At 40.9% G+C, this 23,951-nt stretch overlaps 1 protein-coding gene and 1 pseudogene across 7 annotated transcripts in view; both read left to right on the top strand.

Moving 5' to 3' along the window:
• LOC307186164 (uncharacterized protein) overlaps window positions 1-23,951 on the top strand; it is a 437,480-nt gene that overhangs the window by 84,097 nt on the left and 329,432 nt on the right. The window lies entirely within an intron of this gene.
• Window positions 15,580-18,837, top strand: LOC307185546 (heterogeneous nuclear ribonucleoproteins A2/B1-like; annotated as a pseudogene). The gene is made up of 2 exons: window positions 15,580-15,594; window positions 18,019-18,837. The product of its transcript is annotated as a heterogeneous nuclear ribonucleoproteins A2/B1-like (transcript).

The following is a 23,951-nucleotide window of genomic DNA, read 5'->3' as shown; positions in this document are numbered from 1 at the left end:
TGGTAAGTTTTTTGATGTAAAGTTGGGAGTGATGCTCTTTCCAGCTTTCTACATCCTAAGTGGAAGCTAGAAATGTAGTAATTAGTTCTTAAAGGTAAGGTAAGGATCAGCTGTTTTCCGGATATGATTAAGGTGACGAAGAGGAACTAATCACCTTGAGAGATGAATAAAAGCTATTAAAAATTGGTAATTGCCTCAGCCCATTGGGGCTTGTATAACAAAATACCATAGACTGATGACTTTATTTCTCACAGTCTGGAGGCTGGAAATTCAAGATTAAGGTGTCCACATGGTAGGGTTCTTGTGAAAGCCCTCTTCTGGGCTGCAGACTGCCAACTTCTCATGTTCTCACATGGTAGGGGAGTAGCGAGTTCTGTGGGGCCTCGATTATAAGAGCACTAATCCCAGTCATGAGCGGCCCACCCTCATGGCTTAATCACCACCCAAAGGCACCACCTCTTAATACCATCATATTGAAGATGAGGTTTTCACTATGTGAATTTTGAGGGGACACAAACATTTAGACCATAGCAGTAATCTTCCAGGACTAAAAAATAGCTTAACCTTTTGACTGGTAGCTTGATAAGAAACTCATGCTGGAGGTAACCTCATATAAATCAGAACTAATTTAAGCATCCAGTTACTTATCACTTGTCAGTGTAAAGTAGCGTGGAAAACTGGAATGGATCTAGTGCCAGGATATAGATGGAGGCTGGATGTCTTTTAGTCTAGGGAGAAATGTAGAAGAAATCTAAGATCAGGTAACAAGATAAATCTTTACATTTTTCTCCTCTTTGACCAGATGTCTTCTGAGAGCTCTTCAGTATAAGTTATTTTAGGCTCATAGTGTGCCTGTCTTGCTTTGTATCTGGAATCTGCTTTTTCTCAAAACAGCCCTGGAACATGTTTTTTCCATATCACTCCCTTTACTAGTTGTACTATTTTCGCATTTTCAGATCATATGGCCATTGCATCCAATATTCTCTCTCTGTTTACCTTCATTTTTGCCTTAATTCTATAAATAGTTATGTTTAACCTTATCCACTAGTTCTTATGTTGATATCTCTATAGTTATTTTAGTTTTTTGAAGACTGTTCTCTAGTAGATTCCTCAGGAAAGACCCATGAGAATAATAGTCTCTGAGTTCTTGAATGTTGATAATTCCTCTGTATCCTTTTTTAAAAAATCCATTTTCTCTGGATATAAGATCTGTACCTTACATTTTCTTTCCTTGATAATCTTAAATATGTTCTTCCATTTTTTTCTGGCATAAAGTGTTGCTTTTGAAAGAAACCCCTATTTTTCTTCTGCTAATAAGTCATTTGTTCTTTCTGCCTAGATTCTCAAAGGATGATCTCTTTATTTTTAAAAATTCTTTTCTATTACTATTATTTTTTTTTAATTAACCACTTAGTTTATTTTTGGCTGAGTTGGGTCTTCTTTGCCGTGCGCGGGCTTTTCTCTGGTTGCGGTGAGCGGGGGCTACTCTTCGTTGCGGTGCGGGCTTCTCACTGTGGTGGCTTCTCTTGTTGTGGAGCACGGGCTCTAGAGTGCAGGCTCAGTAGTTGTGGATCACGGGTGCTAGGGTGCAGGCTCAGTAGTTGTGGCGCCCGGGCTTAGTTGCTCTGCAGCATGTGGGATCTTCCCAGACCAGGGCTCGAACCCGTGTCCCCTGCATTGGCAGGCGGATTCTTAACCACTGCACCACCAGGGAAGTCCTCCCTTAGTCTTTAGGGAAATCTTTCCCTCCCTCCAAATGTTTTCTTTCTCTTATGTTTTAGTAGGCTCCATTGTTTATTTCCTGGATGAGCTCACTGACTCAGGGAAGAGCTATCCAGGATGGCGTTTTTCAACGAAGTTCAGTTTCCTTTGTCTCCTTTATTGTTCACTTGAGCTCAGGCAACTTTTCTCAATCTAAACCTGAAGGTCAGAACGTAGCGTTTTACTCTTATTCTGTTTGTAATGCCTGATGGGTATTCATCACAAATGACCATGCTAGGACTGAAGTGAAGCTTGTGCTCTGGCTGTGCTGGGGAACCAGCTGAAGTTCTTTGAACCATGTCATGTACGAAGCAGTACACCCATCTCAGCACTCCCAGCTCTTTTGTCTCGTTTAATTTGTGTGTTTGTGTGTGTGTGTGTGTGTGTGTGTGTGTGTGTGTGTTTTAAATACAAAACATGCTTGGAGACTATCTTAATGCTCCTCTCTATTCCTACTAATAGAATGGAAAAATAAAAAGAGAAGAGAGCTGATGGAAGTGACAGAAAAGGAGGACAGCACATGGTCACTTCTGAAAATAATTACTTGCTTGTTTTCCTACAAAATCTAGCCATTATATTCTGGAGTTTGTTATACCTAGGGGAAATGAGTCAGAGGTTTTTCCTTTTCTCTTCTTTGGTGAACAGCTTTTGCTTTTGGGTTAGATGATTATGATACAGAGTCCAATAATTTGCTTTTCAATCTACCCTTACTGACAATGTATTTAGGGGAAATTGCATGGAAAATTTGGTACATTATTTTTTTTTCTTTTGCTATTGTCAGTTTTTGTCTTCTTCTTTTATCTTCATGAATGTTTTAATGGGAGACAGAAGACCAGAAACATCTAATCTGTATTCATGTTCCTTATTAAATCTCATTTGATTTGGGGGAATTGTACTAGTGTTTATGAAGACAAAAACTCTATTAGTAAATTTAACAGGAGCTTGTTTATATTTTTATTGCAAAATACAATAAAACAGAGATAGCCTCTGTTTCTGGGGCGCAGAATCTCTACAGTACAGTGAGTAACAGCATGGACTTTGAATCAGATAGATATGGGTCTAAATTTAGGCATCACAACTTTCTGTGACTTTGGGCTACTTACTCAACCATTCTGAACCTCTTTGCTGAAGTTTTCTCACATGTGAAATGGGTATAATCGTACTCACTTTATAGGGTTGCTGTGAGGAATGTACTTAGCATTGTGTTTGGCATACCATAAATACCCAGTAGTTGGTAGCCATGATTGATTATTACAAATATGATAAAAGATATTATCTTTGAATTTCATGAGTGCCTGTGAAGTTCATAAGCCTTGTAAGCAAGATTATCTTATTCAGTACTTTTAGAAAATAATCTTTATGATAGACCTAAGCCATAATATAAGATAACATATAATTATTTTAACAACACGCCACAAATAATTTTCCTGTGCTACGCACCTTGCCCATGTACGTTAGCATGCAAATATATCCCTAGGCAATTGGTGTAGGAAGTGATTATTTAGTTACTCAATTAGGAAAGTGGCAATCGATTCACACAGAGTATATGTCTAAAATAAAATTGGTAACTTGATTTCCCTACAGGCATAATGGTCTCTTTTAAGAAAACAACAATTTCCCACATGAGAAAGAAAACAAAAGGTTCTTGATAAAAATAGGAAGACAAGTTTGCACTAGTCATGTAGAGTTTTGTCAGAGCCCAGCAGAGGAAGGTCTGTCAAAACACCACGTGAGCGCCTCCAAAAGCAGACCAGCAGAGGCCCAGCTCATAGTCAGTGGGTCTCAAGGTCACAGAGCTTTGTCCTGCTGTACCAGGATAGGCATTATGGATCAGAGAACACGATTTGCATCCAAACTGGCATAATTCTGAAAACAGAATATACACATGTTCTTGTTAATTTCACCAAACCATTTCATATGCTAAGAAAGTTACTGACTAAAGTATCCACCTAAAGCCGATTCTTGATTACACTGGAATGAATTGCATAGTTTACCCCTTATCTGGCTATATTGTTGTTTATTCTCGTTTACTTCTTTCTCTGCTACATAATCCTTTTACAATCTCACTGCTTGGTAAATTCTTCATCCACGGAGTTAGTCCCCTTGTACAACCGAAGTTTCACTATTTCACCTCTGATAGCCACTCGTATAAAATATTTGAAAGGGAAGAAATTTGAAACTACAATTTTTAACAGGGTATTTAAATATGTGAATTTCATTTATTTGAGACTATTATCCTTAAAAATAGCAGAGTGTATTTTTATTTTAAAACATATCCAGCTTCATGCAGTGCATTGAAAAAGAGTAAAAGAAAAAGTTTAGCAAATGCTAGGTTGTAAGATAGAAATGACCATCAATTAGGGAGGAGCTGTTCGTTCAGAGAAAAGCTGACTTATAAGGGCATTCACTGCCTTGGATACAGTGGAAGGAGAACTGTGCAATTAATGCACGGTTTGATATAGATTCATGTCTTCAAGAAATTCAAAATGCCATCTGCTAAGTGCATGACTTTGAACAAGTCTCTTTTAAATATCCTTGACTCTCAGCATGGTTAACTGTGAGGTGTAGTTCAAATATAAACTCTATCATGTTTATATAGATTCTTCTAATGAGGAGTCTGAGAAAATGCAGGGGTTGAAAGTTCAAAACAGCACAGTAAATGAGACCTTTGCTTGGAGAAATTAAGCATAGTCTCGCAGAATAGAGAAAATTCTGAATGAAGGGGACAAGGCAGCATAATGTAATGGATAAGAGCCTAAACCCTGGGCCCAGAATGTCTGGGTTTGAATCTCAGGTCTGCCACTTACCTGGTGTGTTACATTTCTGTTCCCCGGTTTCATCATCTGTGAAACAGGGATGATAATAATGGGGCTTACCTACTGTGGTTTTAAGGATAAAATATGTGTAAAATGCTTAGTATCCAGCCTATAATGCATTCTATGGAAATACTTATTAAGTAAATTTTGAGAAGAGAAAAATCAATTTTTAAACAAATAGCCTTGACAGTTTGGTATCAAGAGCATATACTTTATACATGGGCACTTACTATGTGAATATTTATTACTCTAACTTGGATATTATGTGGTCGGAAGAAGAAACGAAAATTAATTTAAAAATCTATGTTTTAATTTGCATATAGGATTAAACAATGAAGTGGCTTGAAAGTAATGTATGCTTGGGTCTTGGTGCTGTTGACTCTTTGTACCAGTCATAGGAGATCTATAGGATGTCACAACAATCCATCTGAATTTGAATAGCACAAGCTTCCCTAAAGTCCCTAAGAAAACCAATAAGAAGGATATTCGGAGGAAGGAGATCTGAGTTTCCCACAGTAGGACCAAAACACAAAGTATTATAAATAGCTGCACACAATTCTATAAGAGGAGGCTGTAGGAAAGTGTAATATCTAGCTTTAGCTCCTATGGTGTGAAGAATTGGAGTGGTGGATGGGAGATATCACTGCAGCATAGTGTTGTGACAGGTGGGATTATTCCCAGTTGTTTGCTCTCTGTCATGTGCTTTGGTCAATGAGATGCGAGTGGGTATGATAGTTGTCTCACCCAATAGAAGCTTAAATGCAGTTGGGTGCTTTGTCTTGAGCCCTTTCCTCCTGCTCTTTACTGTGAGAATAGCGGTATCAGATAGTGGCATCTGGATTTGGGAATGGGAAGACACATGAGGCCTGCTGAGTCCAGCTGAGCTCCGCAGGGGCCAGCCTTCAAGTAACGGGAGGAAGAAGCAGGTGCTTGTTGTAAGCTGCTGAGTGATTGGGGCTGTTTTTACCTGCAACAAAAGTTGACACGTACAGTATAGCTTGGTACAGTTTCCTCTTTCTACTCCTTAAGGACCTGGTCTAAGTGGTCTAGGGAAATTTGTGGTGCCAGAAAAGCACTTTGGTACATTAGTCAAACTTAAATGTCCTTATTATCATAGTCAGGATGCCTATATGATGTAAAGTCAGTAAATATCAGAATTGGTAAATTGATATTCTAAATTTGGGGCCCTTATGGTTTATATCTTTGAGGGATTCGTAATAGAGGACCCTTGGGGGACAAGGGTCTGTTGTCTTTCTCTACTGCTGTTGCAAAGTACAACATATATTTGTGGCACTTGAACTGTAATAATTTATTTGGAGTAGGTGAAATGATGATAACACTCTGACTTTTCATTTCTATAGCTTCTTCAGTCTAAGGCAGTCAAGGAACTCTTTAGACAGTGTCTCACTGGTTGCTACAATTCTTCCACAAGGAGTGAGGTACCTATAATTATTGCACAGTGTTTGCAAGGTGGAAATATAGAAGCTAGTGAAAGATGGTTCTGGGCAATAAAATACCTGGGTATTTGAAATTACATAGGCAAAGTATCAGTGACCAACTACATTTAAAATAATTTCTATTATAAATTATAATATATGGTATACTATTTGGGGACAATAAAATGTTCAACTTTATAGTGGAACAGAGCAGGTAAGTGATGTCAGATATAAGATGAAGCATCTGTTTTCAACCCTACTTTGAATATTCTGACGAATGTCCTTACCGTCCTTGTAGTTTCCTTACATTCTCTGTAAAAGTGATATAATTTTTTTTCTCCTTTCATTAAATGGAATTTTAAAAAGTTTTGTGGTTAAGTACATGATTCAGTTATAAACATTTAATAGATTCAATATAACAATATATATTCTTGGTTAAGATGGTACATGGTTATAGACATTTCTATCAAAGTAGGCTTATTCATTGTGAATTCATTTCTTTAGAGCCTTAATTATGTTTTCTCTGCTTGATTTATTAAGCTCTGAAAGAGACATATTAAAATCCTTCACTGTGATCATGACTGTTATCAAAATTAGTTATCAATATTCTGTTCAATCCTATTCCTTCATTGAAGATTTCAGCACAGTTCACTACTCCAGTCCTTTTTCTTGATGATTTCAGCATTCCTGTAGATGAACCAACCATTCAACACTCTTTTCTCTTATTATCAATTATTTTTTATTCCACCTTTCCTCAGCTACCCTCTCAGCCATTATCAATAATTTTCAAAATTGTCATTACCAGTAACCAAAATGATTTCAATTTCAAGCATTCCACATTCTGTCCATCATCTTTTCCCATCTTTTTTCAGCCCATTTCCCATTGTCACAGTTCTTCAACTACCATATCCAACCTGTTAATCCCACCATTCTTTTATTGCCCATCATCTACCTCACGTTTTATTTTTTTCTAGTTACCCAGCTTAAAGTTCGTGGTCCCTCACTGTAATCAGTCCTTTGTATAAACCTTCAATTCCTTTGCTCGACTGTACCCCCATTATATGCTGCTTGAAAACTCTGGTTACATCCAACTTTACCTACTCCACGCTTACCAGTGAGCACTGAAACATGGCTGGAGAAAATAAGTCAGGTTGGCTGGTTTCACTTTTCATTTATCACCACGAAAGGAACACTGTCACCTTTACTACATTCCTCACTCACCTAGGAAACTATTTTGCAATTCCTCTTTGTTGTTTCCCGCTCATAGTATCTTTATTCTTCCTTCCCACTTCCTTGTTCTCAGCTAATAATATCACTTTTATTTCACTGAGAAAATAGAAGCTCTCAGAAGACAGCTCCCAGCTCTTCTTACCACCAGATCTACCCACTCGCCAGCACTGTATCTATGTACTCTTTCTCACCTTTTCTTATGATGATGGATCCCTGCTTCTTTTGGGACCAACCTCTCCCTTTTGCCTACTTTTGTCTACTTTTCTACTCATGGATTTGTTTGCTCTATTCCAGCAATTATTCTTTCTCTTTCCTTCCCTCCAGCATCACTAATCTTTTACTTTCTATCAGTCATTCCCATCAGCATATAAACAGACTGTAAAACACCCATAAAAACACAAAACTTTTTCAGATCCCATACCTTCCCCCCAGATACTGCACCATTTCTCTTCTTTCTTGAACTATTCATCGTGTCCAGTTCTCACGCTACATTCACTCTAGAACCCACTCCTCTCAGGCTTTGTCTTTCCAGTTCACCAGAACTATTCTTTTAAAATTACTGATGACCTCCGTGTTGCCAAATCCAGCGATCAGTCAGTCCTTAGTCCCCACCTTCAACTACCTGGCAGCATTTTTATACAAAGAATTGTTCCTTCCTTGAAATACTTCACTTAGCTTCTGGGACACCTCACTCCCTTTGTTTTCCTTTGCCTCCCTCTCTGTTCCTATTTGTCTCCTTCAGAGCTCCCCTCCTCTTTGTCATGTCCAAATGATGGAGCGCCCCAGGGCTTAGGACTATTTCTCATCTCCATATACAAGATTTTTCTGATTTTCTCAACCAAGAGTATTATAATGCTTTATATATTGAAGGCTCCTAAATTAGCCTCTCCAGTCTCAGCTTCTCCCCTGAGCTGTAGGCTTGTAAATCCAACTTTCTACCCTTTAGATGCCTAATAGGCATTTCAAACAGAACTCTTGGTTTTTTCTGTTCACATCTGCTGCTCTCTTAGTCTTTCCATCTCTGTGACACTATCACAACTAGTTATCTATGCCAAAAATCTAGGGGTTATCTTTGACTCCTCTCTTTGCCTCATACCACACATCAATCTATCATCTTTTTTTTCATTTTCAATCTGCTCTTAAAATTTTTTAAATTTTGTATACAATTTTTAAAGGTTACTTTCCCTTTACAATTATTACAAAATGTTGGCTATATTCCCCGTGTCGTACAAGATATCCTTGAGCCTGTCTTACTTCCAGTAGTTTGTGCCTCTCACTCTCCCACTCCTACACTCCCCTCCCCTCTTCCCTCTCCCACTAGTTTGGTCTCTGTATCTGTGAGTTTGCTTCTTTTTTGTTATATTCACTAGTTTGTTGTATTTTTTAAGATTCCACATATAAGTGATCTCATACAGTATTTGTCTTTCTCTGTCTGACTTATTTCATTTAGCATGATGCCCTCCAAGTCCATCCATGTTGCTGCAAATGGCAAAATCAATCTATCATCTTTAAAATATAACCCAGATTCAGTCACTTCTCAGCACATTCACTGCTATCACCCTGGTCCAAGACACCACCATCTCTCTTTTTGATTCCTACCAACCTCTCAACTTCTCTTCCTTGCTTTACCTTGTGTCTCCCTTCAGTCAGTTCTCTAGGACAGCAATGGGAGTGATGTTTTACCAATGAAAACTGCTTAAAATCTTCCAGTAATATTCAATTTTTTTAATAAAATAAAACTTCCCTGCAGTGGCTCACAAGGCCTACGTGACCTGGCCCTGACTGCCCCTCCGGGTATCTCCTGCTCTGCCTTTCTCCATCAGCTCCAGCCACGCCACTTTTCTCACTGCTCTTTTTTTTTTTTTCTGCACGCGGGCCTCTCACTGCTGTGGCCTTTCCCGTTGCGGAGCACAGGCTCCAGACGCGCAGGCTCAGCGGCCATGGCTCACGGGCCCAGCCGCTCCGCGGCATGTGGGATCTTCCCGAACCGGGGCATGAACCCGTGTCCCCTGCCTCGGCAGGCGGACTCCCAACCACTGCGCCACCAGGGAAACCCTCACTGCTCTTTGAACACTGCAGGCTTGCTCTTGCTTTAGGGTCTTCGTGCTTTGCTCCTCACGTTGCTCCATTCAGCACGCACGGCTGAATGGGGAATGTCAGGCAGCTGCAAACAATAAAAGTCTGCAGTGTATTCACACTCAGTTGGTGACATGTCCAATATGATGATCTTTCAAAATTGCCTCACATGCATAAAATCATGGAGTATTTTCTCATGTCATCAACCCCAAGCCAGTTGCTGATAATCTAACACCAGTTCCTCACATTTCCTCCAGTGTGCTTCCTCCAGAGCCCCGTGTTGCTTTCTAGCTTCATTCAGCTCTTTGCTTAAATAGCACATTTTAAGAGAGACCCTCCTTGATAATCATTTCCTAAATAATCTTCAGTACCTTCCTCTAGTCTCTTATTCTGCTTTGTTATATATTTCTTTGTTTGTGGGCTTAGCGGATTGTTCAATAGACATTTGTTGAATGACTATATGCATGAATTACTTTTGACACTGGCATAGGAACATTGTTGTATCCTCTTTGTGGATTGTAAATTTTATAATTTACAAATATTCTTCGTTCCGATTAATGTGCCGCTTATCTGATTTCCATATTATGCTGCCTGTTTTCTTTTCTTTACAGTAGACAACTCTGTCTTCATGCCTCTTTTTATTTATTAACTTTTATGCATAGTGCTATCTCCTGTTTCATTGCTGATTTGCCGAATTCAGATCGAATTGTTCCATGGGAACGGTGGTTTAGCAGTGGCTAAGCTACACAGAAACATCAACAGCTGCAATTCTTTAGACCAGGTATTTTTCTTGAAGTTAGCCTCTTGAATAAGAGTCTTCTCCTGGGGCCTGGCCAGCTGTGGGGTAAAGGAAAAGGCTGTAATCTGTGGGCTGTCCTCATTTGCTTTTGTCAAGTTCAAATATCATTTGTGTACAAGGAGCCAGGATGGGCAGAGATGGGAGCCTTATGTCAAGTTGCTAGTAGATGAGCATATGGCCGCCCTAAAGGGTTGATCTGAGTGGAACGCTCTTCACTCAGCTCATTTTGAATGGATCCTGGTATTGAATGACAGTGCAAGGTAGAATTCTGGGGGTAACTCACCCATTCACTATGAGTCATATTATAGTTGAACTCCTCTCTTAAAATCATTTTCACAGCAGTTTTCCTAAGCTGGGACCAAGACTGTCATTTCTCCCTCATTGTAATCCTTAACATTGCTGTCCGAGGACCATCTGCACTCACGGCTGAATGGGGAATGTCAGGCAGCTGCAAACAATAAAAGTCTGCAGTGCATTCACACTCAGTTGGTGACATGTCCAATATGATGATCTTTCAAAATTGCCTCACATGCATAAAATCATGGAGTATTTTCTCATGTCATCAACCCCAAGCCAGTTGCTGATAATCTAAAACCAGTTCCTCGCTTTTCTAGACAAACGTGTCACTCACCTTAATATCTTTCTTGACAAAGGCATCTAAGCACCAAATAATCGCTGGTCAGATTAATAAAGCAATAAAAGAAATAAAAATCAGAAGAAGCCAACCGGGGTGGTTTATTTTATCCCATTTAAACCTTATTATAAACTTATTACCTTGAAAAAGCTCAAGTGTAATACGTCAGCATGGAAAGGTCCAAGTTTGGCCATCAGATCCAATAATGAGAGCAGATTCTGAGATGTAGTTACTGAGAGCATTCATTTAATGAGGAAGGCTATGTGAACTCAAGCCTACTACACACTGAAGCTTGTTTAACTGACTTCTACAAAACCAGTTCAATTTTTTTGAATTTTTATATTTTAGGGAACTTGCTGATTGGGTTAGTAATTCTCTTGTATATCAGGAATAAAAAAAAAATAACAAAAAACCCTCAGATTAAATGAAAGACCTGGGGAGGATTTCCTGCCCCTGCTTGGATAGGTAGGTTCTCTTCCTCGCCAATTTGTCAACTTTTTTGAGCACTTCCTAAATATTCACTCACTTGTTTATCCACTTATTCATTCATTATTTGCTGGGTAACTTCTATGTGTTAAGAACTGTTCTAAGATCTGAGGATAGGTCAGCAAACAAAATAGACACATTCTTGCACTATGGAGTGTTCATTTTATTAAGGGGAACCAATATTTTAAAAATAAGCAAATAGACATATAAAATAATGTCAGTTTGTGAAAACTGCTACAGGGAAAAATAAAACTAAGAACTCAGTGGGTAACTGACCTCATTATTAAAGAGAGACAAACTTTTGCTCTTCAGCTGTGTGAGTACCAGTGTGACATTCCACTTAAAAGGTGTTCCAGCCATCATGTTGATCAACTGAAAGCCTTGTCTTCTTTTTTCTTCAGGATAATGGTTCTATGAGAGATTACCCAGCATGGCAGCATTGGAATTTCTTGGAGGCCCTTATTTAAAATACAGATTCCTGGGTCCCACCCAAGATTCCTTAAACCTTAATCTTGAGGGATCAGGCCTGAGCCTGTGTGCCTTTGAGTGAGCACCCTGGATAACTGGTTGTGCTGCCAGGATGGGAATCACTGAAGCTACATAAGGTATAAAAAGGGCATTAGGCACGGTCATTCTCTTTATTATCAGCACATGGAGAAATCTGTTAGGAGCAAGCATAAGATAGTTTGTAGCTTTTATTGACCTTTCCTCATCCTTAGTCTCTGCAGGAAGGAAAAGGTGAGAAGCAGCTTCATGACCTCAGTATAAAGCCTGAGTTACCAAGGCTCCTGCAGTACTTCAGTATTACGTTGAGGTCAAATCAGGCAGGTGTTTTGATGGATCGGGTAGCAATTTATCGTTGGGCACGGCCGTGATGTGATTTGTTCTTCTAACTCTCTGCACTGGATACACAATGATTCGTCTCTTAGATGAGCTGTATGTGAACCCATGAAATAGAGAATAAAAGGTGATCACCCATATATGTGACATGGCTTTGTTGTCACAACTGTAGTGCCGTAGTAGACAAGAAATGGACCAAAATTTCAAAAAGGACAGGAGATAATAATTTTTGACTGACATTCCTCAAGTTTTAGTAGGACTTGGACAGTAATCCAGCATATAGCAAGTAACTTCGTTAATTACCTAGTGTATTATTTGTAATCAGTAAACCTCAGAGGGCACATCAGGAAGTTATGTTGCTTGAGGTTAAAGATGAGCTGGGGGTTTAATGATTGCGGGTATGTTCTGTGGTGGTGTTTTACAAACCTACCTTCATATTGCTAAGTCACCTGAGGAGCTTAAAAAAGTCTGCCCCACCTCCACATGTTCTGAATTGGTCTGAGGTGGAGCCTAGGCAATTAATTTTTTTTCAAAAAGGCTTCCTGAGTGATTCCAGTGTGTGGCCCAAGTAGAGGATTACTGTTCTGTGGCTTACACATGGGGTGCCTTGACCTTCGAGTATCTTCACACAGGAGCAGACCCCATGTGTTCTCATCTGTCCCATCTCTTTTCCCAATTTTCACATTTAACCAGAAACAAAAGCACACATTAGTCACATCTAGGTACTTGTTAGGGAATGGACCCTTGAACTCATGACCAATCAGTACCCATCAGAAGTTGACCTAGAAAAACATTACTAAAAATCATTCAATAAAACCTCATTGGGTTTCAGATAAGAACCCCCCCCACAAGTATTACTATAAAACTAATAACCACTAGTACCTACTTTTTAACCACTAGCAGAAGAACGTACTATACACTCTCTTGTCTTTTTTATTCGATTCTATGTATTAACTTGCACTATTAAAATTTTTTTGACATATAAAAATCCCCTATAAATGTACTCAGATGACAAGCTTTTAAAGGCAGGGACTATATCTTTTATGATTACTTTTACCTTTTATATTCCCTCAGAATACAGATGGTGCCAGGAAGCTAGTAGGTGTTTGAGAAATATTTTTAAAAGAATGAATAAATCAATGAATGAACAATTGATCCTTGTATCTCAGGTGACAATATTAATTGTATCTCCATAGCATTGTAAATGTCTTAGGAAGTTAAGTTAAAATCCTTAGGAAAGTTAAGTTAAAATTCTTAAGTTTTGTACTTAAGAATTTTAAGTACAAAAATAAAAGAAAGTACCATAAGCTGTATTAAAAAGCAAAATAAAGCCTGTTAATGACATCCTTCCCTAGGTGGGTTTAGGCCTTCGTCTTCTTTCTGCTGAGTATTCTGTATTGCATACTTTTAGTAAGTCCATAGCTAAGTGAGAACCTGTATGCATGCTTAGCAGGAGTGATGGATGGCAATTTATCAGTTCCTTTCTATATTGGTGGCTGAAACTTAGGGTTCTCAGCACTTCCCAGTTGCTGGTGATTGATGGGTTTGTTTACTACTTCTTCCTTTGGTCTGGAGGGAGATACTGAGTGGGGTTTCTGCCAGCATTCTGGAAGGTTTGGCTCAGTCCCAGAGCCAAGAGCTCTGCGGCCCAAGCTGTGTTTATACCACAGAAGCCCTTGAGCTTTCTTGGATTTTAATCACTTTCCGAACAGATGCATTTCTGTTAGGATGGACAAGGTATTGAAACTTGCACTTGGCTCATTAAAACCTTAACTCTGTTTGGTTATGAAGCAGTGTTTGTTTTTCCCTTCCAACAAAGAAATTAAGTGGAAAATGTTGTTTCTTTCAATCTGATTGCTATTTCCACTGTTGTATTTCTAACCAAAATTAAAGAGACTACTGAACTGTAATCTCAAATTATTAGTAACCCCGTTTTGGTTGAATAAGAGAGTTAAATGGAAACAAATACGTAAGATACCAGCAAACTCCCTGTGCACAGTAAGCATATATAAATTAGCATGCTGTTCACTGTGAGAAAGGAAAATGTGTGTGTGTGCATGAATAATTATGCTTTACACACACAAACAACATGTCTTTACTTTTCGTTATCTGACAAGGTCCATAGTGTGTTACTTAGTTGCAAACATTGGCTTTCACACAAAAATAGGAGTTACTTTTAATTTCATAGAACTGTCCTTGAAAAAGGAGGGTGGGAAATCAAGCCAAAATTAATAAAACAATGTTTTGTACTTTCTTACTGTCAGAAAACATCGTATATGCAGTCTGATAATCGACTCGTATTGCTTTGTATACCTGGCAGCCTCTCTCTCTTTTAATTCTCCTGTTTTGTTTACTGCCTTCTCTGAAAAGCCCATGGAAACCAGATCTGGTATTTTTACTGTGTTGAAACGATTCTGGTAAAAACAGGTTCTAAATAAACACGACAGGTGTCAAGAAAAGCAGCTGGATCTGGTTTAGAGGTCTAAGAGATGGGAAAACATTAAACTGGAAATGGAGAGAAAGAACCCTTGATTGTCTGATACAGACACCATTGTGGTTGTGGGTTGTTGACCATTTCCAAGAGCTTCTAGCCACCAGCCTTCATCAAATTGTGACATTGAGTTGGAAGTGAAAAATGACACGAGAATTAAACTGGAGAGAGACGTCCCTTAGAGGATGGGAAGAGGGAAGATGAGGCTATCTAGTTGACTCAAAATTTTGGTTAGAAAAATACAGTGCTTTTCTGAATGGCTCTTTGGTGAATAAAGATTCTTTATAATAAAACTGTATGTGCTATAATAAGTAACAAATAGAAATTTCATAAATTGTATAAATCAATGTTGCTATGTTTCCTACCCTTGTAACTTCTGATTCTTCAGGCCATATGAGTCAGGAGCTAAACCTTGAATATTGGCAACAATAACAGATTATTTCTCTAGCTCAGGTCTTTGCAGAATCTCCCTGCATCCCAGTGTTTCTGGAAACGTCCAAGGTATACTTTGTCTAAGTTCACCAAGACAGCCCTTTTTAGCTTTAACACTTCTTCCTCTTTTGCTCTTTCTCTTAATTTCCTGCGGTTCCTTCAGTTCTTAAGTCTTGTGAGAGTGCCTTTCAATTGCTGCCACCATTTACAGTGTGTGTGTGGGTCAATATACTGGGACTTTTTTCGTTGCAAGTGGCGGAAACCCAGTCTAGTTTTACCTTGATTAGCTGATGAAATCCAATGGCAGGATTGCAGCCGTCTCAGGAGCAAGGGGAGTCTCCCTCTAGCTTTTCACAGTTTTCCCTTTGCTTTATTCTTACCTTCAGGCTAGCTTTCTATTCTTCTCCACGTCACATGCTTATAGTTTCTAATCTTTGTATTTTGTAATCCAGGCACCCCAAAGAGTCTGCCAACCCTCTCAGTTCTGGAATTACCAAACGAGGGCCTTGCTGGCTCAGTGTGGGTCGGGGGCTGTCCTCTGGATCGATCAACTGTGGCTGTGAAGGAATAACGCGATAATGGGCTCAGCATGGGTCAGGGCCCCACTCGTGGGTCATCACTGGTGGTCAGGGAGCGAGCTGTCGTGGTAACGCGGCTGCCGAGCGACATGTGCTCAGAAGTCACGTCAGCCTTCCTCACGCCAAATCCAGGGCGCTTAGCATAGACCTCCTTCCTGGTAGGTATTTTAAAAATTGCAGAATGAACGGATTATGTGTGTGCACACGTGCGTGCATGCGTGAGCGGTGTGTGCGCGTGTAGCAAGGGGTGGTGGGCAGTAGGGAAAAGAAAGGGTTTCCCTGACAGGAGATCAGCCCAGACGGAAGAGTAGAGAAACCCTGAGCTTACTCCTCTTACAAGCACACCAAAATCACAACTATCAGCAGAGCCATGGACGAAAAGGCTGAAACCTGCCAGAAAAGATCTACAATGAAAGACCTAAGGAAGAAATCACAACCAGGGGGGTAGGAGGGGCAGAGTTGCTATACAGTCAAGTCCCACGCCCCTGGGGGCGGGGGGAGGTGGGACGGGGGGCTGGGGAGGCTGACCCACAAACTGGAGAATAATTACACAGGAGAGTAATTATGGAGAGTATTGAGAGTACTCAGAGGCCCACGTCGGGCTCCCCAGCCCAAGGATCCTGCACCAGGAAGATGAGCCCACAGAGAATTTGGTTTTGAAGGCCAGTAGGGCTTACTTTCAAGGAGTCCTGGGCTTAGAAATAGAAACTCACACTTAAAGGGCGCATACAAAATCTCACATGCTCCAGGACCTAGGGCAAAAGCAGTCATCTCATAGGAGTCTGGGCCAGACATCCCTGCCGGTCTTGGAGAGTCTCCCGGAGAAGCAGGGGGCAGCTGCAGCTCACGCTGGGGACATAGACACTGGTGGCAGCCATTCCTGGGAGCTCGTTCCACAGCGTGGACACTGGCAGGTGGCAGAGTGGGGACCTCCCTCTAGTTCATTAGCGCCAAGATCTGGCCCCATCCACCAGTGCTGGGACGCCTCAGGCCAAGTGCTTGGACGCAGGCCCCCCCATCACCAGAGAGGCTGCCTAGATATCTCGTAAGCCCGCAGCCGTTTCTAGACACGGCGCCACCCACCAGAGGGCCAGGACCCAGCTCCACCCACCAGTGGGCAGGCACCACCCCCAGAATCCCCTACTGCCCGCCTTGCCCTCAAGAAGCTGCCTCTAGCCCCTGGACCAGCCTCACCCACCAGGGGCTAGACACCGGACTCAAGAAAACCACAATCCTGCAGCCTGCGGACCCTGCCCTAGGACCAGCTGGGCCTTGGCCCTGCCCGCTAGCAGGTCAACACAAGCTTCGAGACACCCAGGACCCCATATCCAACTGTGTCAGGAGCCAGCCTTCACAACCCACCCCACCCCAGTGATCTGACAACAGCTCTGGGATAGGCCAGTACTAACCACAGGACCTGGCTCCACCCACCAGTGGGCAGGAAGTAACCCCGGAGCTTTCTGGACCCTGACTCCGCCCACTAGTGATCCACCTTAAGCCCCGGGATGCCCTGGGGTTCTGCAGTCAGCCCCTTGGTGAACTGGTCCTGCCAAGTAGTGGCCAGCAGCCTCCACACAAGGCAGGGCCTGGTGACCCATAGGACTAAGGGCCAGTGACACCAGACCACCCACAGTAGTCAGCCCTCATAGGGGGCACCCCTAGAGCATGTAAGTGCAGTAGTGAGAGAGGAGTGCCCTGCTGGAACTCACAGGAAGTCTCTTGCAAAAGGCTGCTTCTCCAAGGTTGAGAAATGTGACCAACCTACCAGATACGTAAAAATAAAAACAGCAACTTAGGCAAAATGAGGCAGCAGAGGAACATGTTCCAGACAAAGGTACAAGATAAAACCCCAGAAGAAGAACTAAGTGAAGTGGAGATAGGCCACCTACCCGAGTTCAGGGTAGTGATGGTCAAGATGATCAAAAACTCGGGAGAAGAATGGGTGCAAAGAAAGGGTTTCCTACACACTCCCATCACTGTCATTTCCCACTGATGCCTGGAGCGACCACACTGACCCAAACTGAAGGTATTCCACTCTTCCAATGTCAGGCTGCTCTCTAACGCTGAAGGACCTTGCGGTAGTCTCTTCTGTGTTCTGTGCTTCAATGAGGTAAAGAGAATTCCTTTCCAATGGCTGATGCTGTGGTCTCTGTGCTGGGGCTACTCTTCCATGGTAGTCACTGGCACCTGGAGAATAACGGTGTGTGACAGGTGGTTGTGCTGTTATTCACGTAGACCACGTGGCATCATCTGTTTAAAAGAGGAGAAGCAGCTTTTCCCAGCAAGCTACAGGCTGTCTGCATCTCAGGAGAAAATCGAAAGGTGCTCAAGAATTATGCAAGCGTGCCGGGCCCTGCATGGAGGTGCTCCTAGAAGGTGTTGTTGCTGGAGCATCGGAGGTTCGTTCTTACCTCAGATCCGGGGCGGGTCAGGTTGCAGGTTCGTGATCTTCCCCTGAGATCTCCCTCATCTCCCTCAGCTTCAGGAAAATGGCTGAAGCGATGGACTCCAAGATGGAGGAAAGTTTCAAAACTGTTACTTTCTGGAGGAAGAAGAAGGAACAAGAAGAATTCCATAAACTCTTTATTGGTGGCTTGAGCTCTGAAACCACAGAAGAAAATCTGAGGAACTACTACCAGCAATGGGGAAAACTTACAGGCTGTGTGGTCATAAGGGATCCTGCCAGGAAAAGATCAAGAGGATTCGGTTTTGTAACTTTCTCATCCACGGCTGAGGTGGAGGCTGCCACACCTCATTCCACTGATAGGAAACGGTTGCCCCCAAACGTGCTGTCCCAAGAGAGGATTCTGGACAGCGGGGCGCTTTCCTAACTGTGAAGAAGCTGTTTTGTTGGTGGAATTGAAGAAGCTACTGAGAAGCTACTGAGAAGCTACTAAGCTACATCTTAGAGATTACTTTGAGAAATATGGAAAAATCGATGTCATTGAGATAATTACTGATAGGGAGTCTGGAAAGAAAAGAGGCTTTGGGTTTGTCACTTTTGATGGCTGTGATCCGGTGGATAAGCTTGTGCTGCAGAAATACCATACCGTCAATGGTCATCATGCAGAAGAAAGAAAGGCCCTGTCTCGACCTCAAAGGCAGGAAATCCACAGTTCTAGAGGTGGAAGAGGAGGCAACGTCGGTGCTGGAGATTCTCCTGGCGGTGGTGGAAATGTTGGAGCAGGACGAGGAAGGAAACTTGGAGGACGATCTGATGGATTCAGGAGTGGTCGGTGGACTTGGTCATGGCTCTAGTAGGTGTAGGGGAGTACCTGGATCTGGCCACCAGGGTGGGAGCCCCGGGGGTGGTATGGCATCTATGGAGGAGGAAAGTGTGCAAGTGGAAATGACAATGATTTTCAGAAATCGTAACCAGCAACCTTCTAACTAAGCTTAGCGAAAAGTGGAAACGTCGGTAGCAGGCACGAGAATTATACGGTGGAGGAAACTATGGTCCAGGTGTCAGTGGAGGAAGTGGGGGTTATGAAGGGACCAGCGAATACTGAGTTTCTTTCTGTTGGCCATGGGCAAGTAGGAGAGGATATATGAATAGGAGAGAATAGAGCCCAGAGGTAACAGAACATCTTCAGGTCGTGGAAACTCTCAGTCATACAGAAATAGGCAGAGCAGAAGACATCAGAGCAGATGCAGAGAGCCATTTGTGAATGGATTGAATTATTTAAGAATATTACCTTACTATGGAGGAAAGATTGTGAAAAAAAATGCTTTTGAGACAGTTTCTTAGCTTTCTAACTGTTTCTTTCTAGTGGTCTTTGTAAGAGTGTAGAAACATACCTTCTTTGATAATGTTAAAATGTGTAAGTGTCGGGTGACATGTGAAACCTTTTTCAAGATTTTTCTCACAAAGTTTTGAAAAGCTGTTGTCCAGGTTCATGGTGTAATGAGACATCATAATGTTACATGTATTCCTTTTAAAAACTGAAGTGCCTGTGTAGACTTCAGAAGCTGTTGTACATTTATGATCTAATAAAGACTTCTAAAGGAAAAAATAAATAAATAAAAATAAAAAGGGAGAAGCCTCCCCTGCTCCCAGGTCAAAGGCCCTACAGCAGAGCTGCCCTGTGCTCTTAGAGGGTTCTTTTCTGTTGTTGTTTTGTTCTTTTGGAGGTTTTATATATTTCAGCATCACCTGAAGTTCCTTTTCCCCAGGACTCAAATCATGAGTTCATTGCTACAGGGCAAGCAGTCTCAGACCCCAATATCATGTTCTGCTGCTAATAATTCCTTTTCCTTCTGAGATTACGGCATCCAGACTGGGTCAAGTTTGTGTTCCAGAACAACTCTTCCTTTAGGATGAGTTCTTTCCATTTGTTCCTGTGTGCTTCATGCAAATCCTGCTGTGGTGTGTCCTCTAGACATGCCTGGAAATGTCTGAATCTTAAAATACACGTAATTTAGCCTTGGACTGCCCCGTTGTGGATGTCTGGCTGAACAGGGCTAGCCAGAATGGCCGCAGCACGCAACTTCCATTCAAACACCCTACACAAGTGGGGGAACGGGACTGCCCTCAGGTATAATTGTGAATGCTGGGAAAATTGTCTTTATAGGCTCCACCTTTCCCTTCTTGTATCCACCTATTTCCCCTCTGGATGGTGCCACATTGTAACATAAACTGTCTGTTGATGGTTCCAGTTAGTGGAAAGAGAGACAGTGGTTAATGTTGGCAGAGGCTGCGTAGGATTGAAATCAGTCCCAGGGACATCCCGAGTTCAGGCTTTTAAAAGGTGAGGTTTCGGTATGAGTGGTGACCCCTGTCCCTTTTTCTCTCCAAAGATTCCTTGGGTCCTTGGATAGAATGAATCAGGAGGCACCCAAACAGAGTCCAAGGGAGGGTTGTTTCCAGGAGCTTCAAGGATGGAGGAGTAAGGGGTCATTGTCACCTGCTTCTTTGAGACCTGGAGTTCAACCCAGAGCTGCTCCGTCTCTGCCACCACCAGCTACTGTCCTGACAGATGCCCTTTTCCTTCTTCCCTGACCTAAATGCAGGTCAATCTTATCTCTTAACCTCAATAACTCTTATTCCAAAGGCATATTTTTTCAGACTTATTGCAATTACTTTTTTAAAATTTGAAACTAATACCAACACAATAACAAAAAACTTGAAAAACAGAGAAAAGATTTTAAAAAAGATGTTCACCATCCTAATTAAAAAAATGTTCGTTTTGTGTATATAGTAATTCCTTTCTGAAACTGATTATTTTCTATTCTGCTTATTAAATATTTTACCAATTTATTAATTATTAACAAATGTCTGGTAAAGGATTACTGTCCTTAATATATAAAATTCTTGTGCAGAGTAATTAAAAAGTAAAGATAAATGCTCAAAAAATAATTCCTTTCTGTTTTTTCCCTAAGCATAGTTTTAAAAAATGTCAACAAATATAAAATAATTTTAATTTATTTTTAGTCTTGCTTGTTTTACTTATTCTTGTTTATGCTTTTTATACATCCTGGCATGGTCTTCATAACCAGTTGGTATGTTTTTAACATAAATTAAATTAGTATTTAATTATGTTTGCACCCCGTGATCCAGAATGCTTCTTTGATTTTAACTTCTGGTAACAAAGCTTCTAACAATGGAATCTGTTTTTAGAAAAATCCTCTTTAATAATAAATGTAACGCCGCAGTCAGTTTGGAGCTTAGAGCTCCCCTGATAACTGAATTGGGTCATAAGACTGAACAGTTTTGCTGTTTGAGATAGCCCCAAACACCCAACCATCACAAAGTTCAGTTGGCTAGTTATGTAACCTAATGTAAGGGAAAGGGAGAGGGAACATTTATGTTGTATTTCATTTAAGGTGGCTTTAACACTTTATAAACTAAATGAGAGAGAATCTGTGGCTAAACGAGAGAGAATCTGCTGCTCAGAAGCTGCTGAGGCTTCTTTTCATCTCTCACTCTATTTCTTTATGTTTCTCCCCCAAATCTCAAAAAATTTTGATAATTTCCCTTTCATTGATCATCTGGGTAGAAAGGACAGCATCTCACAATCTCAGAAAAAAAATCACAGAATTAGGCCACTTTCTAGATGTTTCAAGTTATCTCCCAATCCTAGTTCCCCAAACAAATAAAACCCCTAGAACCATTCCCTACTGTTTCAATTATCTGACTATTTCAGGTGCATATGGATTATTTTGGCCTGGATTGTTTTGCAATTGCACTATCGGTGCACATCTATTTACCTAAGAGAGGGAAGTATACGTATCACTGCAAAGGTCTGAAATGATTACTTTAGAAATATATTCTGGCCTGCAGTAAAAGACTGGTTTTCCAAGTTGTCTGTTTTGAAAGAATGCCAGAAAACACCACTGCCTAATTATTGTGGCTTAATTCTGGAGCTCGGCTTGCTGCAGCTTTAGGTGTGACATGCATTAGCTCTGCAGCGCAGAAGGCCATCCTCCGAAGCTGGGGAGGGCCTGAGAATGAACTGCAGGAATTTGCTGAGTCCTTTGGGATCAATCATCTCTGGGTGGCCAGTGTTTGCAGAGATCAAGGGACAGGCTGTGGAGGGAAGCTCTTTGCTTCCTTTCTTTTTCAATGTGGATACAACTTCCAGTATATTAGATTGCAAGTTATTATATTGTATTTGTATCCATAAATAATTTTAAGGAGAATTTATGTGAAGCAAATTAATTTGAGAGACCCACTATTTTGGCTTGTGAGTTTGATTTCTCCTTTTTCTTCAGTCTACCTCCCAAATTTACTTCTATTTCTAATTTTGTATGGTAGAGGATGTTGAGGTGACATGATGTGTTTTGAAGGGTCTTTGTAGTCCTCACAGTTGTAATTGTGCCTTTAGAGGAGGATCACAGCAAAAGGACCGAAAGAGCCTCTTGGCGTGGGAGGAACTCCATCAAGGATCAGTGAAGGGAGTGTGCAAATTTCAAACGTGGCCACTTTATGTATCTGGAGTGAATAGTTTATTTTGTGAATATTTTATATTTAAATATCTGTATATTTGGTGACACCTAGGTGAGTAGTTTCAAACTTTTTGGTCTCAGGGCTACTTTACTCTTCTAAAAATTATTTAGATTTTTAGAGAGTTGTTGCTTACATGGCTTATATCTATCAGTATTACCATTTAGAAATCAAAGCTGAGAAACTGGACTCATTTAAGATTCTAAAATAATAAACAAGTTACATGTAATGTAAATAACATTTTTACTGAAATTATTCATCTTTTTAATTTTTAAAAAATTTTTTTTTTAATTTTCTTTTTTTTTTGTGGTACGCGGGCCTCTCACTGTTGTGGCCTCTCCCGTTGCGGAGCACAGGCTCCGGACGCGCAGGCTCAGTGGCCATGGCTCACGGGCCGAGCCGTTCCGAGGCATGTGGGATCTTCCCGGACCGGGGCACGAACCCGTGTCCCCTGCATCAGCAGGCGGACTCTCAACCACTGCGCCACCAGGGAAGCCCTATTCATCTTTTTTAAAATAAAAAAATCAGTGAGAAAAGTGGCATTGTTTCACATTTTTGAAATTTCTTGTACTTAGTACATGACAGTTGGGTTTTCATATCTCCTCAATTCAATCTGTTGCAATATGTTACTTTGGTTGAAGTATGTATGGATATTTGTTTGGGAAGCCTGTTTTAACAGCCTTAAAAAGGTCATTATGAGTAATCTTTTTTGATATTACACCACAACTAGGCAAGTGGTAATTCTTAAAGGTTAGTTGCAATGTGGAATCTGAAGCTGTATCAGTGAACTTTCTGTGTGCTATTGCATTTGAATCCTTTTGTCTATCTTGCAATGTGACAATGTTTTAACCATGTTTGGTTTTATAACATCATGCATTGGTTAGTTGGAAAATACTGGTTCACTGAGCTATGCATACTTTCCAAATGTTAACATATTTTATTATTCAATATGATGAAATCACATTCATTAATATGACCACAGATCCCATAAAAAAGCCTTTCAGTATTTTGAAACTGTCAACCTCAGTGCTGGGTATGAGTTTTCCAACTGCTAATTTTTGTTGAAAGCTTAAAATCAGTCACTGGCAACAGATACAATTAGTTGTTTTCCTTAAAGTAAGAGGCTTACATTGTTCGTTTTGGGGAAAGTATCTGCCAACACCCAAGTCTGAATAATCACAATCAGGATTGTTAGTTGGTCTTTCAAGTAAAAAAGATTTCCATGCAAAGAGCAGCTATTTCAGATCACAACTCAAACAATGGCCCAAGAGCTTTCCCTTGAGATCAACATTGTACTTCTATATGCAGCAGAAGTGCTTTAAAAGTTGGTAAGAGAGTAGATCTTAAAAGTCTCGTCATAAGAAAAAAAAAATTGTAGCTCTGTGTGGTGATGGATGTTATGACTTATCGTGGTGCTCATTTAGCAATA

This window comes from Stenella coeruleoalba (assembly GCF_951394435.1).
Source record: "Stenella coeruleoalba genome assembly, chromosome: 4".
Lineage (NCBI taxonomy): Eukaryota > Metazoa > Chordata > Mammalia > Artiodactyla > Delphinidae > Stenella > Stenella coeruleoalba.
Note: the sequence above shows the minus strand (reverse complement) of the source record. Positions and strands in the feature narration are given on the sequence as shown.